General features: G+C 40.6%; 1 protein-coding gene and 1 long non-coding RNA gene across 4 annotated transcripts in view; one reads left to right on the forward strand and one right to left on the reverse strand.

The window, feature by feature from the left end:
• ARL15 (ARF like GTPase 15) overlaps positions 1-25,111 on the forward strand; it is a 399,917-nt gene that overhangs the window by 362,476 nt on the left and 12,330 nt on the right. The gene's annotated exons all lie outside the window — the stretch shown is intronic.
• Positions 18,840-21,477, reverse strand: LOC140598466 (uncharacterized). The gene is made up of 3 exons (XR_012000891.1): positions 21,215-21,477; positions 20,811-21,125; positions 18,840-19,428 (listed from the first exon to the last, which is right to left on the reverse strand). It is a non-coding gene; the product is annotated as an uncharacterized lncRNA (long non-coding RNA).

The raw sequence follows: 25,111 nt of genomic DNA on the forward strand, positions 1-25,111 counted from the left end.
TGGATAATTTAAAGGAGACCGTGGTTTCTTCCATAGTTGCTTTATTCACAGAAATGTCTTTTGTGGTCAGCATGTGCATTCATTGACCTACAAAAATACTTCCTCTGAAAGGTTGAGCAACTTAGAATGTGTGCTTTCCTTAGTTTTGAAATGAACTCTAATTCCAAAAGCAGCATCTTCCACCTCTTTTCTGTTAAACACACCTCATGCATTTAGAAGAAGTAGTATCTATTTTGATGGAATATTAATTAGGCTCATTGAAAGGTTTGCCAAAGGATGGTAAATTTCATCTTAGGTGACGCTTTCCTTCTCAGGCTCTTTGGAGATACCAAATCCAAGGAACCCTAAAGATTTTTCTGTTGACCAAGCAACATCCACTGGCTTTTAGTAACAGGAAGAGAAACCACAGGCTGCTTGACTAAGATGGAGGTCTGTAGATAACGTTCAAGTTTTAAGAGCTATACCAATAAAGTGTCTCTCTGTCTCTGTTTCCATCTTCCATCTCTTTTTCTCTTTCCCTCCCCTCACCCCTTGTCTTGTTTTTTCTTTTTTCTTTATTTCTAGCAGCCAACACAGCAAGAGGCAGCCTAGCCTGTATGGCTATGAGATTTTTAGATTTATTATGAAAATATTTTATTTTTGGGACTCCTGAGTGGCTCAGTGGTTGGGCAGCTGCCTTCAGCTCAGGTCATGATCCTGGGGTCCAGGATCAAGTCCCGCATCGGGCTCCTGCGAGGAGCCTGCTTCTCCCTCTGCCTGTGTCTCTGCCTCTCTCTGTGTGTGTCTCTCATGGGTAAATAAATAAAAATTTTAAAAAAATAAAAATTTAATTTGAGCAGTGCTGGTAATCCATCTTTCCTTAGGCCAGGTTTTCAATATATTTAATATCCTTGGGCTTTAATCTGAAATTCCCTGTGAAATTATTAGGCTCCCCATTTGTGTTTAAGAAGAATTCATAGTGCCTACATCAGCCTCTCCTAAGAATAGGGTGTAAAGAAAGAGAACATTTTGGTTAGCTTCAAGTACGCCCATGCTAAACTCGCCTGTGCTTTTTTCCTTTCCTGCAATGGAAGAGTATGAGCTCTGCTGTGCCTTTCTCTTCCATTTGCCACTGCTACACTGTGCAGAAACGCTTTAACCGGGAAGCCAGACCAGCATGGGGCATGGGCTCCTGACGGGATCTACCCACCTGTGGTAGCCCAGTGTGCCTTCTACCCTGTCTCCCATAACCAAGTTCCTCAACACTGCTATATATAAAATGTTTTATTTTTATAGTGCTCTCAAAGAAGAGAATTCTCTTTCAGGATCTAAATTTAATAAAGGGGAATTAATTTCACAGGATGATAGAAAAAAAAATATTTTTAAAATTGTTACCTATTTCTGATTCAGTGGATGGGTAAGAAGACTCATAATTATTATTTGATAACATGTATAGTGAGCAAACTGTAGTATTACAAGGGTTTTTGTTTTGTTTTGATCTTAAGTAATCTCTACACCCAGTGTGGGGCTCAAACTCACAACGCTGAGATCAAGAGTCATGCGTGCTCTCCTGACTGAGCCAGCCAGGTGCCTCAGTATTATAGTTTCATAGTTTTCAGTGTGCTCCTTTTCTGTAACAAACTTTTGAGCAATGTAAAGGGCACTCAAAATTATCTTGACCTCTGTTTGATCCAAAAAGAACTACATATTCAGGTCATGCTTTTCTCAAATGAATACAACCACCAATACTTTACATAACTCTTAACTTTTCAAGGCAAGGCATTTAGTTTTTAAAATACTCCCATCAGGGGGAAAAATACTCCCATTGAAGAAAAAATTATATTTACCACTACTTGTTCCCTCTATCCCTCTTTCCTTCTATTTAACTAATCTGCGTGCTTTTAGGTTTTGGGGGGGTTTTGTTTTTGTTTTGTTTTTTTTTTAATTTCCTTCAAAATTTTGAATTTTCCTTCACCTATCTGAAATGCTTAGTGAAATAAAGAATGAGATAGCCTGGCTAAGTAAGACTAAGAAAATTGTTTCCATTAAACTGAAGAAAAACTTTAAAGATGATCTTCCGTGGGTATTCAGTATTTCTGTTTATAGAGGAACAAAATTTCAGAAACAAAATTATAGTGCTTTTGCTAAAATATAAATACATGGGCCCTATCCAAACTGGCAAGTTCATCAGACTTAAAGCAGACATCTAAGTTCTTGTGGGTGTTTGGATGACACTAGTTTTACAGTAGGACATTGGTTCATTCTGAATGTGCAGGGGGCATTGGTTCAGCAGTGAGTTTTATGTGGTATAGACACTTGGAGAGAAGAGGCAGTACAGAAGCTTTGCGTGAACTCTGCTGAGCATTATATGATGTTCTTCTTGAACCCATCATGCTGGCAGTTGTTTCCTGGAATAACAAGAATAACAAGATCCTTGGGATAATTTTTTCACATTTGGTGCATAATTACATCCATACGTTTACAGAAAGAGAATATATGGTTGAATATCAGTGATAACTTATAGTATTGGGATACCTGGCTATATTTGTTTATAAAGTCCTCCAAGCTGAGTTATCAATTTATGTCTCACATTTATTTTTTTAATTTTATTTATTTATTCATGAGAGAGAGAGAGAAAGAGGCAGAGACACAGGCAGAGGGAGAAGCAGGCTCCATGCAGGGAGCCCAACGTGGGACTCGATCCCGGGACCCCAGGATCCCACCCCAGGCCAAAGGCGGCGCTAAACCGCTGAGCCACCCGGGCTCCCCTATGTCTCACACTTATAAAAAGGAATTTAGCAAAGCCTCTTCCCTCCCTTAACCTGAAATGGTCTGTGGGATATTAATCCTTTATCTACACTTCATAATGAGCTTCGAGAATTAGAAATGAAGAATAAAGATCCAAGGAGCCAAAGGATCCTTTACAGAAAGAGAGATCATGGCCAGAACAGTGACATAGCTTTTTTACCTAAATGTTTACATTTATCTTGCAATTTAAAAAAAATTACAGGTGTCCAACTGGCTCCGTCAGTGGAGCATGCAACTCTTGACCTCAGGTTTCTAAGTTTGAGCCTCATGTTGGGTATATAGAGGTAACTTAAAAATAAAAATCTAAAAAAAAAAAAAAAATCAGTGCTGATCCTAAAATACAACTCTTATTTATGTCTAAACTACTCAAGAGGGATCCCTGGGTGGCGCAGCGGTTTGGTGCCTGCCTTTGGCCCAGGGTGCGATCCTGGAGACTTGGGATCGAATCCCACGTCGGGCTCCCGGTGCATGGAGCCTGCTTCTCCCTCTGCCTGTGTCTCTGCCTTTCTCTCTCTCTCACTGTGTGCCTATCATAAATAAATAAAATTTAAAAATAAAAAAATAAAAAAAAAATAAAATGGAATAAACTTAAAAAAAAAAAAAACTACTCAAGAAACCATAGCTCGCTCTCTGTCTCCTGAAAACTTTTCTGGTAATCAAGGTCCTCGATTCAAATCTCAACTATAATCAATACTCCATCTCCAATCCTGCCTCCTCCATCAAGACACCAGGAGCTTGAGCCACCACAGCCTGTCTCTGTGCTGATTTGTGAGCGTGGAGCTCAATAATACTAGCTGATGTTTATGCAGTGCCAGGCACAGAGCTAATTGCTTTCAGCAGGTCCACAGGATAGCCTCAAGGCTTCGTGCTTTTCTTATTACCATCTTACAAATGAGGTCCCTGAAGCTCTGAGAGGTGAAGAGATGCACCCACAGTCAGGTGGTTAGTAAAGGGCAAAGCCAGAATTGGAACCCAGGCCATCAGGTTCCAGAGGCCACCTGTGTTGCCACAGCCTCATTCAAATCACAGATTGGAGGGAATTTGCCCATGCGCAGTTCTCACCTTCTCTGCTTGGTCCTGCGTACTCTCTTTCTTACATGCTTTTCATTTTGAGCTTCCACATGCAACCAGCAAGCCCCAAAGCTTCTCGTCCATGCTTAGTTTCCAGGAGCAGCATGTGGTCCTAGGCACGTAGCACATGTGTGAGCAGTGCTTACTGAGGCTGAGAAGATCCAGGACCATCACTTTGCCCCAGAGGAACTGGTTAAGTGACTTGCAAAAAGTCCCAAAGTCAGTGAGCACACGAACCCAATGAAAGGTTCCAGAAAAAAGTTGAAGTTTCTGTCACTTACGGCGGGTAAGTCAGTGAGAGATGAAGACCTGAATAATCCTGAAAACCGATCCTAGGAAAGAGAAAATCGATTGAAGGCTGCAGGAGACTTGGGTGAAAATGCTAAAAAGCACTTAGAAGCACTTTTTGAATGATCCAAATTCTTCATCGTGTCTAATTTAACAGTCTCCTGACTTGAGTAGATTATCTTCTCCACAAATTCATGAACACTCATTTAGGTGCTCACAAGGTGCATCAGAATTGGTAAGAATTGGAAGAAAGAGAAGCAACATACAAAGGGGAGGGAAAGTCAAGTAAAGACACGTGCGGAACAGAGCCGGAACAGCTAGCACCTTGCCTGCCGCCCGCCAGGTGTGGCCAGTGGTGACAGCCCGGCGGCGTGGTTGACTGCTTGCCCGGCTCTGTCGGGGACGACAGGTGGGGCGGTCATCGCGAGCAGCCTGCGGTGGGAATGAGAAGGGGACAAGCAGTGGGAACTTGGCCAGCAGCAGGAAGGAAGTCAGACTCCATTCAGAATCCTGGTTCATGCCCAGGATCACCTTAGCTGACTTTGGGTTTAGCCATCGCACCCAGCTGGGCCCTGGTCTCCTTATCTGTAAAATGAGAGGATGGAATTAGATGATTTGTAGGTCCCCTTCTGGCTTTCAAATTCTGACTCTAAGAATATCTTTTCCATATCACTTCTTTGGAATGAATCTTATTTTCAATTCATCGAAACAGTTTCAAAATGCTGTTTAGAATAATTAAAGTAACACTAAGAACGGCTTGAAAAGTAATCAACAAAATTGTGAATATCTCCCATAATGTCATTTGTGTGACAATCTGCTAAAATTTTTTAAGCTAATAAAAGTAAAAGACAAATACCAAATGAATGCTTTTTAAGAAAGCTAAAGAGGCATAATGGCAACTTTCCAGATACTGCTAAAGCTCTCAGTCTGCTCCTCCCAGCTGTTCCTTCTCAAGGTGCTCCTGGGCCTTACGAAATCTGACACAATGTCAGACAAATACCTTTCTCCCGACGCTTTTATTACCTCCTTTTCCTGAAAGTCATAATCTAACACCAGGAAGAGAACTCATAGTCGTGTCTCATTTATCTCCAACGCCCTGCTTTCTAATTGCAATTTTTCATTCATGCTTTTTTTTTTTTCCCAAGTAAGATCTTAAGCTTTAGTTTCAAGTATTTATGTCTTTTTAATTCTGTGTTTACCTGGTCTCTGATAAAATGATCCAGTTTTTAAAATACCGTTTTGACAATAAAACTCAATTTTTTGGATATCACAAGACTTTTTTTGACATGCCCAAGAATATACGAGAAATAAAGAATGTCACAGCCTAAGTTACAAGTAAATGAGTTGCTTTTAGGTCAGTCATCCTCACTGGAGACCGCTTTTGTGCATTTGACAACTTTCAGGGTATATAATTCATCTCTAGCACTCAGAGATCATTTTACCAAATACCCTTTGGGGGAGGCATCCCAACCCTAAAAAGCAGCTGTATCATATTTTATGCAGATGTAAAGTTCTATGATTGTCAAAATCGGATCACAAATGCAAACTTGTGTTTCAAGCTGGGGACATGTGAGAGTTTTGTTGTTGTTGTTGTTTTTTCAGGTGTGGCGACTGTTATTTGTTTGTTTTGAGTTGTATGGGTTTCATTCTGCCTCCCTCTTACAGTGGCAGCTGACAAAGACCAGAACTTAAATAATGAAGGAAGGGAAGCACTCTGTAAAACATATTTGATCCTAAGTTTGGGTTAGCCATCTCTTCATAAGACTTCATTAGGGTATAGTTATGATTATATACTCATCTCCAAAAGGCTGCTCTTTTCATCAATCATTAAAACAACAGCAAGCTTAATTTAGGTCATTCGTATTTTCTTTTTATAAATTTCCCAGGATATGCTCTGTATACACTGGGAATTCAATAAATGTCAGTCAATCAGCAACATTTATTGGGCACTGCCCTATTTCAAATTCTTACAAAGGAAAACGAACATTCTCAAGGGAACAGTGTTCAGGTTGTCTTTCTCTGGTATGTCTGGTTTGGGATCTACACAGCTCAGGTATCAACAGAGGTAGAAGAGTGACTGTCTTTGTCCCTGGAGTTGGTGTTTATAAGGCTGAGTTTCCATCACCTTTCCTGGGTCAAGGCAGTGTTCTCTCAGTATGTATCACTACATGTGGGCCAGTTGTTAGAATTTTCAAGTACTGGCCCATCCGTATACATACCTGCCCTATTTAACTACATTGGTCCTTCCCTCACGACCTCCTAAGCTGTCCCACAATTCCATAATCAAGGGGGGGTAATTCCTGGGTTAGCTGGGAGCCTCTAGAAACATGCTCCAGCAGTATGACCAGCATCCATTCTGATTGGTTAGTGTCCATGACATACCCCTTCTTGAGTATTTCAAGTATTTCCCTTGCACTAGGCATTATCTACACGGAAATCATTTAAGAATGATTGCTCAGAGTTATTAAAGTGGTCATTGAGGCACCTAGGTGGCTCAGTGGTTGAGCATCTGCCTTCGGTTCAGGTCATGATCCCGGGGTCCTGGGATCAAGTTCCGTGTCAGGCTCCATGCGGGGAGCCTGCTTTTCCCTCTGCCTGTGTCTCTCATGAGTAAATACATGAAATCTTTTTTAAAAATAAATAAATTGGGCAGCCCGGGTGGCTCAGCAGTTTAGCGCTGCCTTCCGCCCAGGGCCTGATCCTGGAGACCCTAGATTGAGTCCCACGTCAGGCTCCCTGCATGGAGCCTGCTTCTCCCTCTGCCTGTGTATCTACCTCTGTGTGTGTGTGTGTGTGTGTGTGTGTGTCTCTCATGAAGAAATAAATAAAAATCTTTAAATAAATAAAGTTGTTGTCATTAAAAAAATTAACAAACAAGGGTGCCTGCTAGCTAGTTCAGTTGGTTAAAGATCTGACTCTTGGTTTTGGCTCAGGTCATGATTTCAGGGTTGTGGGGTTAAGGCCCACACTGGGTTCCATACTGAGTGTGGAGGTGCTTGAGAGATTCCCTCTCCTTATGCTCCTCTCCTTCCCCCTCTATTCCTTCCCGGCTCATGCTCCCATGTGCTCGCTCTCTCTCTTTCTCTCTCTGTAAAATAAATGAATAAAATCTTTAAAAAGAAAAATGTTATGAACTAATACATAACAATGATCCTTTTATAGTATGGTGTCAGATTCTTCTGATTCTAGAGCAGGGACTGGGTCTGAACCATGTTGCATCCTCGTTACTAAACAAAGGCAAGATAACAGGAAACATTATATACTAAACAGAGCAACTATGGCCTTCCAACTTAAAGAAGGAAAAGGACTGAAATTTGGAGAAAGCAGTGCAGAAACTCACACTATGACAGCGTACTAGAAGAATTAATCTTTGTTACAAAAGTGGCCGGTTGGTGATGATCAATAATTAACCCATGAACTAAATGGTACTACTGTACAGGTTACATAAAACAGGAAGTAGTTTGGGCTCCTGGGTGGCTCAGTTGGTTAAACGTCTATCTCTTGGTTTCCACTCAGGTCATGATTTCTGGATCATGAGATCAAGCCCCTGTCAGGCTCTATGCTCACCCCAGAGTCTACTTGAGATTCTCTCCCTCTTCCTCTCCTTTCCCCTCTGTACCCCAACCCTGGTTATGCACACACATTCTGTGTGTGTGTGTGTGTGTGTGTGTGTGTGTGTGTCTAAAATCAAATCTGGGACGCCTGAGTGTCTCATTGGTTGAGCATCTGCCTTTGGCTCAGGTCATGATCCCAGGGTCCTGGGATCGAGTCCCACATTAGGCTCCCCACAGGGAGCCTGCTTTTCCCTCTGCCTATGTCTTTGCCTCTCTTTCTGTGTGTCTCGTGAATAAATAAATGAAATCTAATAAATAAAATCTTTTAAAAATTAAAATGCAGGGATCCCTGGGTGGCGCAGCGGTTTGGCGCCTGCCTTTGGCCCAGGGCGCGATCCTGGAGACCCGGGATCGAATCCCACGTCAGGCTCCCGGTGCATGGAGCCTGCTTCTCCCTCTGTCTGTGTCTCTGCCTCTCTCTCTCTGTGACTATCATAAAAAATTAAAAAAAAAAATTAAAATGCAAAAAGAAAAAAAAATAAATAAAATGCAAAAAGAATTTTAAAAACAGGAAGTGGTTTGATGAGCAGGCATTGATAGATTCACTTTGTCTCTCAGGTATTCCTTGCTTTTTGTTTTGTTTTGTTTTGTTTTGTTTAGGTATTCCTTGCTTTAAAGGTGTACACTAACTTTCAATCAATAGCATACCCATAAAATTGAATTCTAGAACTGATTTAGCCACTAAAAAATAAGAAGAAAGAAACCTGAGTAGCACAGTATTGAGAAGCAGTATAATGTAACATGGTGGTTTTCAAATGACTTGTTCCTGGGAACCCTACCCTTGATTCATTAAAGACGTCCTGCTTTAATGTTTTACATGTATTAATCTGGCACTCCCTGAGTGAGATCACCTATAAAATTTAGTCCATGTAAATTTTTACTAGTCTCTGTTATAATTAATGGGAAAATAAAATGCTTCTGTTATGGAACATAAGATCAAGGTTAAAACTAGAAATGTCATAATGTGGGTTTCTACTTAATACAGTTATAATAGCTATTAGGGAGATAGTAGGCTACCATGGGTAAGAACATGGATTCTGGAATTAATCTGACTTAGGGCTGAACATCAGTTTTATCATGTTTGCTGTCCCTTGGACAATTTACCTACCTCTCTGCACCTCAGTTCCCATATGAGTTCATTGTAGATGATAAGTAATGAGAGTAAGTGAGATGGTTTCTGTGTTGGTTGGGGAAACTTATATGAGCTGCTTCATTATAGCACCTACAGTCTCAGTGCCTTTCACTATAGTTTATTTCTCTGTCACCTCACAGTCCTGTGTGGGTCAGTGGAGGTAGGTACTCTGTTCCTTATAATTATTCCAGGATCTTGATCCTTTCCATCTCTGTCATCTAGGTCCTTAGGGCCAGTTTCTTAAACTTCTCATGGAAAAAGAGAGCAAGGATAGTGCACAGTAAAAGGGAGCGTCACAAAGGTCTTGTTTCTTCTAGGGAGTGGGAGGGGTGTATATCGTTTGTCACCCAGTTACACCCAACTATGGCGGAGGCAGTGCTGTGTAGTCTGGGAAGACAGCACAGACTGTTGTGTACTAGCAGTTGCCACCACACCTAAGGCACTTACCCCACACAGTGCCTGGTGCATAGTAAGTAGTCTGGTATTATTATTTTTTAATTCCAGGAGCACCCAGGGAATTACCACAAGGCTGTTCACCATTTTAGCAGTGGCTCAGAGACTATGCAAATTAGCACAAACCCCTAGAAAGACAGTACCTTGCGTGGGAGAGCCATGTTTGCATACAATGGTGAAAACATAAATTAGGAAGACCAACCAGGCAGAGGTACACACTGAGTTGAAGCTAAGAACAAAAAACAAGACGTGAGACGTTTCATCATGTTCACAGCTGCATTCCAACTTTGAATATATAGGAGGGAAGGTTTATAAAGTAGCCAAAAAAAGTTTTATGGAAGTACTTACAGGAAATGGAAGATTGTGTGGAGCTTTAGTATGAGATTTATATACATATGTATGTATGTGTGTGTGTGTGTGTATTTTAATTCTGCTTAAGAAAAAAAATCAACATGAAAATCTAAGTGGAGGGGAAAAGAGGTCTTTAGAGTGAGAAAACCTTGATTTGAATCTCAGCTTTCTAGTTAGGCGGTCTCAAATTTTGTTCATAAAAGTATACCTTTTCGAGCACCTGCTCTTGGGAGTCACTATGATAAGATCCTTACCTGTATTTGTGCCTTGTCTGTATCAGAGCCTTTCAAGGACAAGTGCCATTTAATTATTTTAAAAATTGGGAAACTAAAATTGAAAGATGTGAAATGACTTGTCCAAGAGTAAATGGTTAGAAGGCACCAGGACAGCGATCTTTCTGGTTCAAAGAGCAGAGCACTGGTACGGGGAACAGAGGTAGTAGCTCAAATGCCCATTGGCACAAGAAGCAAGTGGGGTGATTCAAACAGGTAGCTCCCCTCCCTGATGCCTTTCCATAGAAGTATTCCACCTGCCACGGATCTTTCATCTGGAAATCTTAGCGTGTTTATGAAAACTGCACACACAGATATGCTTTCCCATCCTCTATTGTTTCCCTCGACCACTACTTTCTTCTCCCTCATATCATTTGTACAAACGCTAGCTCCATCTTTTTTCTTTTCTTTCTTCTAAGAAAAATAAATATGTTCATACTGTTCAAAACTCTGCTGGAGTGAATCCGTGGGTAGGAGTGCACTTCTTTTTACAAGGGGTGGCTTGCCTTGCATTTGTAGAATGCACCATGAACACACTCAAAGGTTCTGCAAACCATTCGACATTCATTTCAATGGCTTCCCTGATTCCTTCCAAGTTGAGGGGGTGTGACAGAAAGGGCTTTTGCTATTTACTACTCAGTACATTTTGTAACACCTTTGCACACACGTTGTAGACTTATAATTTAGTCCTTGAAGTTGTTAAAGAAAACTGCATGACTGCTGATCTTTGCAATATGGTTCCTGTTTCCACAGAGACTGGTAGTGATTGATTACAAAAGCCCTGACGGGAAGGTGTTTTGAGGGGCATATTATGCCATCTACAGTTGCCCGGTGAATGTTCACCCACGCCTGGTGCTTTTTAAGATAAACCATTGAAGTGTCCCTTCCACCTGAGGACAAAACCAAGGAAAGAAATAAAAAGCCCAATAGAGATCTAGAAGTCATAAAATTGATTGCATATGTACTTGTACTAATTTAACTGTCCAATTATAGATTTGTTGAGACTTTTAAAGTATAACAGGCCTTCAAAAGAAATACAAAAAAAATTTTTTTATTATCAGACTCACCAGGTTACACCCCTCTCCTTTGAATATATGAGTTCAGTCTGTTCCACAAATGAAAACTGTATTTCAAAATTTCATTTGCCTTGTATACTTAACATTCTTCCTTATAGCCATTCTTTGATTTCATTTGCTAAACATTTTCCAGAGGCTGGTGTTGCTTGCTGTGACTTTAGAACCAGATTTTAAGAGCTTCATATTTATTAATACACAATCCCCTGTTTGCATTTTAAAAAGCCTTACTATCATCTTGGATACTTGTTGAAATTCTGCTGAGTTTGAGAAACCTCTCTTCTACATGCCCCCCCCCCAATCTAAATCACTCTCATTATCACATTTATGTAAATATTTTTGATATGGCCCCATTGCCAGATACCTTTAAAATGTCTGCTTTTTTTCCAACTCTGTCTAAATTTTCCCTTCTCTCGGCAAATTCTCTGCATTATTCCCTAATTCATTAGTAGTGATACACTTGGGCGTCTAGTTTTCTTGGCTGTGGTACAAATCGAAGCCTCAGCTATCTCGTGGCCATATGTTCTTATTGCATATGCCATGTGATTTCTAAGAATGAGAAATTCAGAGCCTCTTCCCAGTCTCAGTTGAAGATTGATAGCTTAGAATAGGCAATATGTGTAAGCACAATGCTGTCTTATGTCTATTTACCAAAAGTGTTTTGAGGAATTTAGCTTCAGTTTTGATTGCCAATTCACTCCTGGCAGACTCATAAAATAAGAAGCAAAAGGGCCCCCTCACTCCTCTGGTAAAGGAGCTTGATATATGAGGGATTAGAGCAATGTTAAGTCCTTCTAGAGGCAATGCAAGAAAGCAATCCAGCAACTCCTCTTGGTTTCAGAAAAGGTTGATTGTAGCTGCTCTTCTCAAGCCAGAAACTGGAAGAGCACTATTTTCTGGATCAATAAGGATTTAAGGATATAGACTAGTGGCATTTTTTAAGGGGGATCTGTTTCCTGATGAGTAGTCTCTGGAATGGGAAAGTGGGAGGGGATTGTTTTCTTCATTTGTATGCTCTGTGAGGGCAAAGACTTGAGATTTTTTTGTGTTTGGTTAGTGGCCACAGGGTATGTGTAGACTCCCAATAAACATAGAGGATGCTGTTGATTGGAAGTTCTCCCTTTGAGCTTCCATTTCTGAAGAATGAAGCCCTTGTCTAAAAGGTGTCTGTATCTTATCTCAACCAGGATCCTACGCAGGCTTGGGCCTTTGGAGTAATTCTGTATCAAATCAGCTATGTTGAAATTCCTAAGAGAGTTGTTTGATGATTCAATCTCTTGGTATGTTCCACTAATCTTCATACGTGAAGTGATATCAGAGACACATTTAATGACTTACAGCTCTCAAATAAGTTGCTACAGTTGGACCGAAAAGGCTTTTCTCAGACAAATCCAGATATCCACTTTCCCTTATCTGCTTGCTTTCAGGGGCCTTCTACAGAACAAATGGCTGGCCTTTTCCAAAGGGACAGGTTTTCCTATCTGATGCTTTTGTTCCCCAGAAAGAAAAGAAAATGAAACTGTTGTCTTCCCTTAGATGTTCAATCCAGAGCAAACTGAAGCTTTATGGCTATCTTTTATAGTAGTCTCCTTCATATAAATATGAATGGGCAATTACTGAATATCAGAAGCTTGAGTTAGAGGTACACCATCCCTTTGATGTGCAGAGCAAAACGAAATGGTAAGACATCAGACGTTGGGCTACATGCATTTCCTAAATGACCTTAATTTGCTCAGTGTAATGCTTTTTGACTCTTTGTGATGTTAACAGCCTTTGGAGGAAATTATGTTGGGTCATATAGCCTTTTCCTGGCTTCATATGAGATCCCCTGTACCTTTAGGTTTTTGTCAGAACATTCTAGGTTAGCTGTGTATTTGCTGGGGAGGCTTAGTACAAATACCTTAAAAGACATATCATCCACTTCTGTCATAGTAAAAACTTTCTGGAAAAAAAGAAAAAACAATACTGTGTTCTGGAACCTAATTTTCTATTTTTGTTTCTGTGTTGCATTTTGACTCTTCACCTATAAGTAGCCCCGTCTAAGGTGTTCTCTTAGATAAATATTTTTCGGGGGTTTTTTGTTTGTTTGTTTTGTTTTTTAATGATTAAGTCTTAGAATTTCTCCTTGAAATAGGAGAGGCTGAATTGGGAAGCAGTAAGTGAACCATAATTTAATGACTAAAATAAATGAATAGTGTAGCAGCTAAAATAGAGATCTCTTATTGATTGGGTCATAAAAGTAGGACCTAGCAAAAATACCATCAAGCATATTACCTGCAAAATAAAATATGTAGACATTGTTTAATGCTAGACATGAGGACTATAATTGTAAAGGTCCTTCATATCATTTTCTCATAATTTATAAATATGATGAACTCTCAAATGAGTTAGCAGCTGTCAAGACAAGTAAACCCCACACCCTCCTCTCTGTCCATGCTGCCATTTTTACACATGTGGGCACACCGCATAGTTAGTGCCTTTCTCTTCCTGTACCCCATCTTGTTTGTCTCTCTGCCCCATGGCACAGTGCCTAGCATGTAATAGAGCCCCCTCTCTATCAAATGAATAAATGAAAACTACAGACAATCCTGGCTGCCCTGTTTTAGCAAGTATTGGTGGTTCTCCTTTCTCCAGCAGTTCCTTTTGGGCAGTTCCTTGCTCCAACATCTCTGCCCAGGAGGCAAGGGCAAAGAGGGCACCCTGAGCATCTGCCCCATATTAAACCCTACTCCTGATGCGGGTTTCACCAAAATGAGTGATGGGATCTGCTTTAGAGAATGTGTACTGTAGCAGGGAAGATGAAGACCTTAACAAGTACTGAACTGATGAATGAATGAATGAATGAATGAATGAATGAATGAATGAATGAATGAATATACATCTGAGGGAGCAGTCAATTCTTCGGGGAGGGGACCTCAAAAACAAAGAAAAGGGGTGACCAGAAAAGGGGAGGGAGGTCCCAGAATGGGTGAGTTAAGTAAGTAGCAGCCCCAAGGTGTGAAAATTCATACCTGGTGTATTTGGAGAGGGAGCAAGCACTTTGAGACATAGGTTTAAGTAGTGTTGGGATTCAGGCAGTGTAGTTGGAGGCATATCTTTTCACCTGCTCTAGACTGTGAGTCTTGGGAGGACAAGGACCATATTCAACCTTCTTTACAGCCCAGGCAAGCCTTGCTCCAAGAAGGAAATGGAGAATGTTGGTAGATTTAAATTTAATGATCTAAAGTGGAATTTTAAATTGTGTGTGTGTGTGTGTGTGTGTGTGTGTGTGTGTGTGTTCTCATTTCTCTCCCATTTCCTTGTTCTACCCATTCTCTGGTGTATATGAATAATGAACTGATTAAAACACTCAGCAGAAGGGAAGAGAAGGAGATAAGGAAAAAGAAGTTTATGTTTAGTCTAAACTTCTGGGGTTATGATTTCATCAGGGGAGAGGTTGTTTATAAACATATATATAAATAATCGCACTTCAAGACCATGTGAATACTTGCAGGGATACAGGGTAAATACCATTGGAATGATAAAACCAAGGGGACTACAGGATCTCAGAAGGAGAATCTTGAAAGAAAGGCATTTGAGTTGGGTATTAAGCACAAGTAACTCAGAATCTGCGTGGTGGTGGTAAGTGGTCATGAAATAGCGCCAGGCACACTTTTGAATGCTTTACATCACTGTGAGGGAGGTATTATTCTTATTATAATTATTATTACCCTCATTTCCCAACTATGGAAACTTGGGCCTAGAACATTTAAGAAACTTACCCAAAGTCAGACACCTAGTAAGTGGTAAAGCAGAGATGTAAACCTAGGCATTTGTGGCTCTAGCCCAAAACACTATTACACTATGCTACCACCTACATGGACACAGAGCAGAGGACCTTCTAGGAGAACGGCATGCCTTGAGCAAAGGGCTTATCTATGGGAAGGGCAGGATGGATTTAAGGAGTGACTATACGCCCAGTTTAGCTAGTAAATTGGGGACCCAAGGATCTGTATGTTTGGAAAACTATCTACATGGCCTGATTTTTAAGGAGTGTCAGGAGGCCCTGCAACCAGGTCTTATCCCAGCCCTACTGGAAGTGCCTGAAGCTACACTCTGTTGGATTTCATTTCCTTTTATTGTCCACTGGTCTTTCGTGCAGCCCCACCTCATTGGTGGTGCTGGCTTCATGTGCACCGTGCTAAGAGACACCACAGTTCTGCTATGCCAGACTCCCACCATTACATCCTGCCCCCATTGCCTAGACACACTACTTAACCTTTCCAAGCTTCAATGTCCTAATAGTACCTTCCTAGTGTGTTGACATAAGAGTTAATGAGGTAATATATTTTTACAAATTTTTAAAGAGCACCTGACACAGTAAGATATACAGAGACCTGGGGTTCCTAGGATTGCAGAAAGGAATTACTAGAAAGGAAGGTGGAAAAAGAGGAAGAAAGGCAAGATTTTATTTCTCTCACAGAGTTTGGCCAAAGTCCTGTGGCTAAAGATAACTTAACTTTGCTGATTTTAGATTCCGCCTGCACCTCCCCTCCCCCGCCCTCCCCGGGAGATTATTTTGGAGGGTGTTTGTTAGGGGTGATCACGTGGCATATAAAATGCCACATGACATCTGATATCTGGCATAGAAGATAATAAGAGCTGGACAGTGCAGTTACAATCCCATCGCCCAGAAACACCACAGGGGGAAAATAATTCTATGTGAGCACTACTAGCACCACCTTAAAAAAAGAGAGAAAAAATCTGGAAAATTATGTTTTTTAAGTATCTTGTGTTTTATACAGTAAAACGAACAATCCCTTGGATTTCTCTTTAAGGGATTTGATCTACTGAAGAATTTCTTCCTCCTGTGGTACATAAAATCCATTCTTAAAATGAATTAACTTCAGCTGAGATTTCTTATACAAGACAATTCTGAAAAATCGGAGTCCATACTCCTTGGTAATAGTGTTGACAAGCACTTTTAAGAACCCCTAAAATAGTAAGAATGACTCAAGACCTAGTGACTTTCAATGAAGCTTGGTGTGTTCTGTTAAGTAATAATGCCAAGCAAAGAGATGGAATGTTATTATTCACTCCAGATGGAGATGTTCCTTTATTTTCATTTGTCTGTGTAGTCACACTGCTTCTGTCCACAAAGAATTTAAAGTGACTCACATGAAAATAATAATAAATTAAAGCAGGAGATCAGGACAAAGAAGAAGAGACTAGAATAACATCAACCCTATGGGTTAAATCACTGCTGCCATTTGATTTCATATTCAGCACTGTGTTTCTGAAAAATAAAAAGGTGGGAGGAGTCATGATCTGTGATGTATTTTTCGTTATTGGAAAAGAGGAGGTTATGTCTTCAACAGGGAAGAACTGTCTTCCACAGTTCTAAAAGACTTTCTGCAAGAGATATAGAATGAATTAATGAGTAATCCATGACAACATTTTTATGGTAAATGAGCTCTCAATTTTTTTGTGGCTTTTTCTTGTGCTGACATTAACAATGTAGTATTAAAATGTAGTGAAGAGATGTTATAGCCTTCTGCAGGCTGTCCTTGAGCTTCATTCAAGTATAGCATCAAACACCCTGTAAAGGAAGGTGGATGGCCTGTGAGCAATCTCTCCGAACGGGGTCTGAGGGAGAGCAGACTGTAGCAGGTTTTATTTCTTGCCCCGGACCTGAAGTCCTGATACTACTGACTGGAAAACGCACAGATGAACTTTGCAGCCTCGTCAGAGAGTAGCAGATTTTTATTTGTGACAGTTAAGAATCCTGAGTGGTGAATCTCTGCTTGGAAGGCTACCCACCTTCCTGAGGTGGGGGCACTCTTATAAATTAAGTAGAGGGTACCATAGGAGGCTAATCGTTGTTGGCAGCCGTTTTTTCCCATTCATTTAGCACATGTTTATTGAGCCTCTGCTGTGAGGCAGGTTACATCCTTTTATGTGTCTCTACCTAGAGGTGTATTTTTAGTTTCTTCCTTAAAATGCCCTTTCTGCTCTTGGAGTTGTTCATATATATGTTTCTATTAGTGTTTTAATAGGAGCTTATTATTTCAAGTCCAATAATTCAGAAGCATATTAAGAAAAAGTTAAAATCTTTATTCCCTTCTCCCCACTCCCACCCCATGTTACCATTCGTTGTTACCAGTTTGATGTGGCTCTGTCCATATTTTCCTCTCAAATTACTTCCTTAACTGTTCAGATAGTGTATCTAAAAGTTAAATGTATAAGACTGGTGGGTTTGTTTGTTTGTTTTTAATGGAGATGTACTTATTATGCTGGCAAGTATGAGAAATTTTCCCTTAATTATAATCTATGTTCTATAGTGTTCTTGTTTGTTTTGTCTTGTCTTGTCTTGAGGGAAGGGAGAAAAGCATTGTTACCTCTCTTGAATAACCTAGAAACTAAAGCCCCCATCTTGCACAGAGTCTTTCCTGTTCTGAACAGGACCAAACTTGACAGGATGCCATAAGCTTGTACTTTTCTGATGATGTCGACCAACCTCTGAGGTCAATGTACGTGTATGTGTAATAGAAGCATAGAGATGTTCATTCATTTTGAGGCTGACTTCAGGATCACAGTATCAGATCTAAATACATTCTACACACCCTTCTTGAAATTCAACACTTATGTACCCTTTCCTTGATTTTCTGTTAAACAGGGAATCTGTAATCCGTTTTATAGTGTTACTTATTGTGCATTTAGTGAACAGAGTCCTAAGAACACAGCATGATCTTAAAGTTGCAAAAAGAAAGATTTAGAAAATCTGAATATATAGTTATACTTTTATGCCTAAGACAATACTTGAGGATGATAAGTGTGAAACAAGATGGATCACTGTTGAAAAAACAGAACTACTTTTGGAAAAGCTTAAATAGCAATGGTATTTGAAACATTTCTAGATGGCCAAGACTTGCCAACAATCTCTGAAATACTACATGCAAGGAGTCTTTCCCATGTGTAAGCTGTTAGGCATTGCTAGCCCTTACCCAAGAAAACCAGATACACACAACATACTTTCCAAAATTTGACTCTTAGATCTGAAGACCAGTAATTATAAATATGTGTTATGTGTCCTTAAATGAACATTGTTGCAAGAGAGGTCTAAGGAAGCAAGCTTTAGTGTTCTCATTTTACATGTGGAGAAATGGATGGAATGTGGGAACAGGGCTGGGGGGTAGGGGTGGGGAGCAGGGGGCCAGTGGAGCTCCAAGGTAGAGAGGCCATCTATTAGAAAAGTGAAAAGCAAGTGCCTTGCTAGGAGACGACTTCTTGCCAGCCTCAATGAAGCAGTGTGAGGGTGACCATCCTTTCCTGGAAACGTAAAGCAACCTGAAGGAAGAGGCAGCGGCTTCATCTCATCCAGTTGGTTAATCCCCTCTCTGTCAATCATTGGCGTACGATCTGAATAGACTATAAATTCACATTTCTGGAGCCACATGGTCAAAATAGCACTTTATATTCAGTGTGAAATTCTTAAAATGAAACCCAGCTGGCAGATGGGAAGGATTCTGGGGGTTGGGGGGAACAGGGAGGGGATATTGGGTGTGCAAGGGGTGCATGATTTTCCAGAGAGCTTTTTTTATGCTTTGTGCAGATATAGGAGTATTTTTAAACATCTATGATACAGCGCAAATGAGTCCCTTAAACCCGAGCCGTAAGAGTCTAATTTATATTTCAGAAGAATCTAAAAACCATTAAGATACTTATGCAAGCCATTCCAGATTCTTGCCTGTGAGAATAGAATTTGCTCATTTAGGGAACAGTTCAGTTCTTCCATGAGTGGTAGTTAATAAATTACATCTTTCAGTGTTTTAAATAAGTCCTTGGCTTTAATAACTTAGTTTAAAAAGAGAGCAAGAGAGACAACAGCTAGTCCAGTTCACTCCCATCTCAATCTCATGTTCAGAACTTCTGCCCGTCATGTGGTTCACGCTTGTTCCATTTCCTTCTCTCTCCTCGGCTTGTACGGGAAGTATCCTATGTCTTTGTGCCCCACAGGGTCAGTGGTCACGTCAGAACCAGGCGCACTCTCCGGAACACAATGCTCTTGGTTACTGAGCCAAGCCTTGCAGCCCGTGGGTCATCCCAGACGTCCCCACAGTTTATCACATCACCTTGTCCCTTCTGACAGCACCGAAAAGCAGATCAACCTGTGACCAGGTTATTATGTACTTGGTGTCTGTGACTTCAAAAAAGGAATCAGGATTCAAATATTTTAGCAGCTGTGAGAGATTTCAGCTCGCCCCAATGTTTTATGAAAACCGTGTGCTGCATTTAACTTGCTAAGAAGTGCCCAGGTGATGTGTGTCATATGTCTTGGGTGAGAAGCTGGAGTCCAATAGGCAGGAATTTCTTTCCCCGATCCTTGTTTTCTCCAGAACCACATCTTTCTGTGTGAAAGAGGAGATGTCATGAACTCACACCTAAAATTTACAAACGCTGTTCACGGGCTCTGAAGTCTAAATCCTCTTATGTTAAACATGATAAAGACAGGGTATCAGGTAATTCATTCACTAAAAAAATTAATTTGTGGCACACAGAGGTAAATGCCGTTTATGGGCATCATTTTATTTTATTATTGATACATATAGTTAAAAACAGCCCAAGCCATCGTTTGTCTGGTCTTGGCATCCTGTGATTTTTATTTTAAAGTACTATGGTAGAATTGCCGTCTTGCTCATAGATGTGTGATAAAGGTGTAAAGCAACAGAGAACTTCAAAGTAAAATAAGACTTGTCTTCAGAGCGCTAACATAGCTCATCCCTTAGAGAGCTCTAAATGCAGGAAATAGGAATCCAGGGCATCAGCTAACAAAAGTACGCTATAATTCTGTACCTGTTTCTGAGTCTAGAAAATGGGAGTAAGTTCTATTTAGAAAATATTTTACAAATACACTCAAAATAATGTAACATTTGTTTTGTTAAAGGATGCTGTGTTTAAGAACAACGTATCCAGTTTTGACCATAATGTACATTCATAGACATGAATAGTGACTCTCTCTACTTGAGACTGCAGGGGTGTGGGTATCAATATGGACTTCAGTGGGTTTTTTTTATTTATACTCTACTTTTCTTTCACAAAAGGATTTGAGGTGAGAGACACTAGTATTGATTTTGACAGTGGACATGGTTTTATGTAACACTCTCAACTTCCGACTAAAGTAGGTGTTAATGACATCCCCCTGAGAAGGCGTTCGATTCAGGCAGAATAAAAAGTGGGATTTGAAATTCTTAGAAGCCCCCCCTTATATGACCCAATCTGAACTGGTAGATACTAACTGGTAGTTAAAATAATTTAACTTAAAACATATAAATGGTACTAATCTTTTTATATTGGGCCAGTACCTTTTCTCTGAGTACGAAGCCACTGATCAGGGTTCTGTATCATATTTAATGCACAAAATACAGCCACTACCTATGATTTTCACTTCCTGTTTCTTTAAGATAGAACTATAAGATAAAGTAAAACGGTAAGTTAAGGACACGTGGGAAGCAATTCACACCTTCACCTGCCTCGATAGTCGTCTCGCCTAAATCTGATTTGACAACAGCTTTTTTTTTTTTAATTTTTTTTATTTATGATAGTCACACATAGAGAGAGAGGCAGAGACACAGGCAGAGGGAGAAGCAGAGGGAGAAGCAAGCTCCATGCACCGGGAGCCCGACGTGGGATTCGATCCCGGGTCTCCAGGATCGCACCCTGGGCCAAAGGCAGGCGCCAAACCGCTGCGCCACCCAGGGATCCCTACAACAGCTTGTTTTTAGTGACTTACCTTCATTGGCCTCTTTGAACACATTCCACATAACTTTTCAGAGAAACAGAAATTCTCTTCTCAACTTCCTATTTCACCCGTTGATGCCATTTTTAATTAAATGACTTGATGATAGTAACAAATGTGTTGCCTCCATGAGAATTAGGAAACCAGCCGGCAGCAGAAGTGAGCAGACATGCCAGACAGCAGTGCCCCGGTGTGAGCATCAGGTGAGCGGCCAGCTCCACCCGGGGCCTGTACCCACAGGGCATGGGCAGTCTGTGCAGGCAACGTCCGTCATTATCGTGCACCGGAGCAATGAAGAGTCAGTTAAACCTAGGTGATTAAGTAGAGGTTAATTGAAGGAGCCTTTATTGTAACTGTATGAAATTTTGTTTTGAAACCAGCTACAGATTTGTCCTTACCTGCAACGGCTTGATATTTAATTCATATCATGCCCTTAGTCCATCTGTTAGATCAGCAATGTGGCAAATGTTGTTATTGCCACGGTGCCTTCTCGTTTTTCATGGCGCTTATTCCATCAGACTTCACTGAGTCACTGCCGTCCCTGCTTGATACCTGCTGGTCTCTTCCAATCAAGCTCGGTGAGATCTGGGACTTATGTTCACCCTTGTGTCCCCAGGACCTGAAACAGTGAGTGAGTAGTAACAGTAGAAGGAGGGACAGGCGGCTATTTATTTGGTGCATTTGTTTCAGCCCAGTTAAATGCTGTGACTTGTCCCCACCAAGATCAATTGATTTCCACTTTGAGCAAGAAGAGAGGACAGAGAGTTGTACTATCGACCTATGGTGCTCTCTAACACAGTTCCTGGTCCACTTTTGCAATCCAGTTCCTCAATCTCCTCCTGATTCTGGGGAGGGAGAGCCTGATGATTTGTGGTCAGAAACCATATATTGAATCATTAACAGGGCTTTTGTTCTTTGATTTTTGCTTTAAAAGATCAGTTCAGAACTGTTTCTCAACTTCAGCATTGTTGACGTTTCAGGCTACATAGTTTTTTGTTGAGGGTTGGGAGGGCAGTCCTGTGCATTGCAGGATGTCCAGCAGCATCCCTGACCCTTACCCACAAGATGCCTGCAGCAAACACCCCACCCCACTCCCACTGTGACAACCAGAAGTATCTCCAGACATTGCCAAATGTCCCCTGAGGGGTGTGGTCACCTTTCCCCTCTGTTGAGAACTAGTGTTTTGGAGTAGTCCCAGTTTGACCACTAGGACACAAGGCCGCGCTAACAGTGCTGTGCTAAATCCAGTCAGTGGCTTTTGGAACCTTCATTTCTGGTGTTCTCTTTATGTCTGATTGTAATGTTCTCCAGACTTGTCTTTCATGGGCTTTATTCTGAGTTCAACTAGTCCTGTGTGGGTTTTTTTGGCTAAAATTCCCCAGGACGGATTACCACTCAGCTTTTCTTTCCTCAGACTGCCTGCAAGCCTCTTTCCAAGCTCATATTTCTCAGTTGCCAGGATATTAGGCTCCTGGCCGTATTGCCAGTAGGAAAAGAAATTCTCTCTCTGTGACTAACAACATGGCAGTTTGTTCGAAGGCCATTTGTTACCTGTTCCCCTTGCTCAGATGTGTTTTTGAGGTGGCTGTCAATTTTTTCTGTCTTTTCCCCGTCTCTCCACGCCTTCCTGTTTTTCCTTTTCCTCCCAGTGTTTCCATGGTGGCTCCTTGCTGGAGCCAGAGGACAAACTGCTGACAGGAACATCCCTTGAATATCTCTGCATCTGGACAGGGCCATTGGCACCCTCCATTGGAGGCTCAGCAACGCGTGGCTTGCCATATTTGTCTCCTGTTTAAGGCCCAGGAATTTGAATCTGCCCCAACGTCTAAATGTTGTCGTTGTTACGACAGAGTGCTGCCATAGTACCACAAGGCCACTATTAAACATGTTTATTTGGGTTCCATATATTAATATTTTGTTTTGTTATTACCACTGTTGCTTTCCCAGACCTCCCAGCTACAAGACTGAGATAGAGGATATATAGTCCATTACCAAAGCCAAATAAGCTAGAATATATATAAACTTTTTAACAGATATTTGTGTTTTTAACAAGCTTTAACCATTGTTTCAACTTATTTTTTCCTAGTATTTTGTTAAGTCAAAGAATCCCTTGAGTTGACCAACTCAGAGTGGTTTTGTGAATGGTACCAATATTGAATAAGCAGAAAGAAGAGTTCTGTCAAAATGAAAGCATGCTCTTCTGGCTGTCTGATTAGGTCACAGCCGATGAAAGTGTATTCATGGCATGGAGCCTTGTATAACAGAAAACAAGCTGAATATGAGATACAGCCAGAAAACAATTTCAGAATATACAATAGTGTTTCAAGAAAACTCAAAATATGAAATAGTATAGCAATTGTCGTCTGTATGTCAGCTAACATCAAGTTACCTCAAATGTTTGGGTAAAGTAAGTCTTTGGGGGATGAAAGCTGATCCCTGGGAGGCAAATGTTGGATTTGAAGACTGCCAGGCTCCAGGTCTTCTCTCTCTCTCATGCCACTTCGCAGAATCACCGTCTGTAGTGAAAACTGGTGCAGCTCCATAACACAAAAGCCTGCATTCTGAGCACTGGAAGGTCCTCGGAGCACATCTACCAATCCCAAGCTAAGCATTTAGCAAGGCAGAGGAGGAATAATCTAAGCGTGTTGATCCTTTTCAGTTACTGAGGCTGACACAACTGTTGGTAATTGATGGTTTTTTTTCCCTGATACCTCTTCACCTCAGAAAGTATGGAATTCATATTTTCAAACTGCACTTTACAATACCAAGATATCTACCCACCCTCCCACCCAGCCAGCCATTTCAATATGCACAGTTAATGAGGATTAAGTTTAAAAAGATAACCTTAAAAGAATCAATTTCATGGTGAATGCATCTAGTTAAGCAAGCCATTTAAACAACATTTTACTCGTGTGTAGCAGACCATTTTATAAGTTACTGATAGCTTTACAAGCCTGTGTTTCAGACAAGCTAATTGGTTGTCTCTGATGTGTTTGGGGCTTTCACTCATTAACTCTCCTTCCTGTCTAGTACATACTTGACTAGCTCTCATATGTATAGATAGAATTGTTTAAGCAGCCATATTCTATTGCCAGGGAAAAAAATTTCATAGATAAATTTCTGCCTATTTACAATGTTTGCTGTTTTGTAATAAAGGTAAAATCATAACCAAGTACTGTCACAAACATGGAAGGTACTTAGAATCAAGTCTAACACCCTAAAAGTGTTGGTACCAGAAATGAATGCTCTTTTGAAGGAGTGGAATAGAATTGATTACAGAAGGGAAAGAGAGGAGGGCAAAGGAAAATGATATGCTGTCGAAACCTGACTGCCTCTGTAATTAATGACCGTGTTATAGATGTTATTGAAAAGTCTGATGCCTGCACCTGCATGCGAAGACAAGTGTACTGATGCTTCTCTTTTTGCATATGTCAGTGCTTTCCATTCTCTAAGATAAGAATTAGATGCTTTGTTTGGACACAGATTAAAGGAATAGCTCAAAACATATGTGTCCTTTGGGTCTTGAGATTTCTGGAGTGGGTCTATTTTCCATGAGGGGTTACTTACTTTTCTGTTTGCAAAACAATTCATTGCAGCTGCCTGTAGGCATATGTATGATAGAGTTTAAACCAATTAGACCTCCGGTTTTGAAACTATTCATGAAATCCCACCTCCTGCATGAAATCTTGGCCTGCTTAATTAAAAGGAGTGGCAACTTCTTCAGTTTCCTTCCTTTACTAACATTTAAATCTGAGCTGAAATACAGTACGTACTTTGTTGCCCTTATCGTTATAGTTTGAGCTCTTTACATTTGTTTAAAGATAATGAGTATCCTCTCTGTGTCTGGCATTCTTTTGGGTATCTCAGAAAATACAAAATTTTTTTCATTGTCTGTGCCTTCAGAGAACTGAGGTCTCTTAGATATGAAAAAATTAAGAATAATTATCCAAATCTCTGAATTTCCTAAGTGAAATGAGGCTATCCTCATAGATCTGAATGAGACGAGTTCAGCCCAGACTTGTGAAGATGCTTCCTGCCCATTGAATCTTGATATCCTAACTCATTAATTTATGTGATGATTATTTATAAAGCCTGTTTGAGGGAGAAAGTAGTGGCTCATATAATGGAATTCATAATAGCCAAAAAGTGGAAACAGCCCAAATGTCCATCGACAGATGAATATGGAAAAACAAAATGTGGTATGTCCATACAATGGAATATCTTTTGGCCATAAGAGGAAGTACTCACAGATGCCATGGATGAACTTTGAAAACTTTATGCTAAATGAGAGAAAC

Source organism: Vulpes vulpes, chromosome 4, assembly GCF_048418805.1.
Source record: "Vulpes vulpes isolate BD-2025 chromosome 4, VulVul3, whole genome shotgun sequence".
Classification (NCBI taxonomy): Eukaryota; Metazoa; Chordata; class Mammalia; order Carnivora; family Canidae; genus Vulpes; species Vulpes vulpes.